Here is a 1,971-nt window from a genome sequence, read left to right on the forward strand (position 1 = left end):
TCTATAGTCTAGTCTATAGTCTAGTCTATAGTCTAGTCTATAGTCTAGTCTATAGTCTAGTCTATAGTCTAGTCTATAGTCTAGTCTATAGTCTAGTCTATAGTATATGTATTCTAGTTTAGTCTGTAGTCTGGTCTAGTATATTCTAGTCAATTATAGTCTAGTCTATAGTCTAGTATAATCTAGTTTATATTCTAGTTTATAATCTACTTTATTATCTGATCTTTAATTTATTTCATAAGCTTGTTTATGGTTTAGTCTTTGATCTAGTTTACATTATAGTCTTTAGTCTAATCTGCGATCTATTGTATTATCTAATCTACAGTAAAGACAATATTAAGTAGATTCTAGTCTACCTTCCACAAAGAAAATACTTTTTATTTTCTTTGTGGAATGGTTGTTACCAATTTCTTATAAAATGATTATGTGCTATTTATTGCCCTAATGAATATTAAACCTTGATTTTGCTAGAATTATTTATTGACATTTGCTATTTCGTTTGTCTTATTATGTTCTTTTGTTTAAAATTCAGCTTCATTAATATCTGTTCGCTTAAACATGCTAATGGATTAATCATGTAGATATCAATTAAAATTTCAATAAATATAATTACTACCTCACACATTAGTAATTCATTTGAATATTTAGTACATGTGCAGCTAATTTAAATCACTTAGAAAAAAGTGCCAAGTATTTAAAATACTGTTTTCCATTCGAAATGGTTTACTTGGCGTATGAGTTTTATTGTTAATTAAATAATAACACTCATACGTGTAAGGAGTCATAAATTTGTTAAAGTTTAAAGAATTGCGGTCTGTTTTCAGTGTTTATTCTGCAATTTATGTTAATAGCAATATATATCAAATTATTGTGTGAACCACTCTAATGGCCATAGCTATGCGAAGGAATTAAAACTGCCAAATAAAATATATTTTATTAAATTTTCTCCTATAACTTTTCTGGCAGTAAATTACTTAGTTTTGTTAGCCTTTAGTAATATACCTTCAAGTGTTTGCTAGATTGTATCTTTTAATTTTAATGATTAAAAATTACTTTTATATGCGACAGGTAAAAATATCATGCCCGTACATGTCTTTGCTCTAATTTTTAGAAATTTCCTTCCAACACCTAAATCATACTTATTACTTTTTTGTCAATATGTATTTAGTAAAAACTTTTATAATATAAGATAGTTTCAAAGTATTAGGAAAATTGTAAACTTTTTTACGATTCAGCAAATATCTAGTAAATATTGTAAAAATAACAAATACATATGTATACCTGACTGACACTATTACTGTAAAAGGCAGGACCTACGAGAGTATAAAATATATTAAAAAAAAGAAAGAAAAATATACATAAAATAATTTGTTAAAAAACCTAACTGTGAATCTTCAACAAAGTGGAAGTAATAAGTGGAATAGATTTAAAAGTTTCCGAGAGAAAGAAAGTACCATAATTTATTTCGCATAAAGTTGTGATAGCATTGAAACTGTAGGTTCCATACTACAAAACCTTTTCAGTGGTCTGTTACCATAGTTCGAAATTAGAGAATTTTTAAAAGATTTTCCATATAAAAAGCTTTAAACAAAATAATGTAATTCTAAATGCGGCATTGTATATATGTACTTATGTCAAAACATTGAATTGTGGTGAAAGTTTGTACCATTTTACATTATTATGTAGCTTACACAACGACAGACAAACCAACAAAATGCATTTATATTTACGACTGTAGTAAAATACACACCCAACCAAAAGTACACCTGACAGATTAAGGACGTCCTTTTCTAGAGGAATGACGCTTACCATTACAAGATTTAATATTGTCTAATATAGTCTATAGTATACCTGTCTATAGTCCAGTCTAGTCTATAGTCTAGTCTATAGTCTAGTCTATAGTCTAGTCTATAGTCTAGTCTATAGTCTAGTCCATAGTCTAGTCTATAGTCTAGTCTATAGTCTAGTCTA

The 1,971-nt window shown here is 27.6% G+C and overlaps 1 protein-coding gene across 2 annotated transcripts in view; it reads right to left on the reverse strand.

The window, feature by feature from the left end:
- LOC111685605 (regulating synaptic membrane exocytosis protein 2) overlaps window positions 1-1,971 on the reverse strand; it is a 42,344-nt gene that overhangs the window by 32,564 nt on the left and 7,809 nt on the right. The window lies entirely within an intron of this gene.

This window comes from Lucilia cuprina, chromosome 5 (genome assembly GCF_022045245.1).
Source record: "Lucilia cuprina isolate Lc7/37 chromosome 5, ASM2204524v1, whole genome shotgun sequence".
NCBI lineage: Eukaryota > Metazoa > Arthropoda > Insecta > Diptera > Calliphoridae > Lucilia > Lucilia cuprina.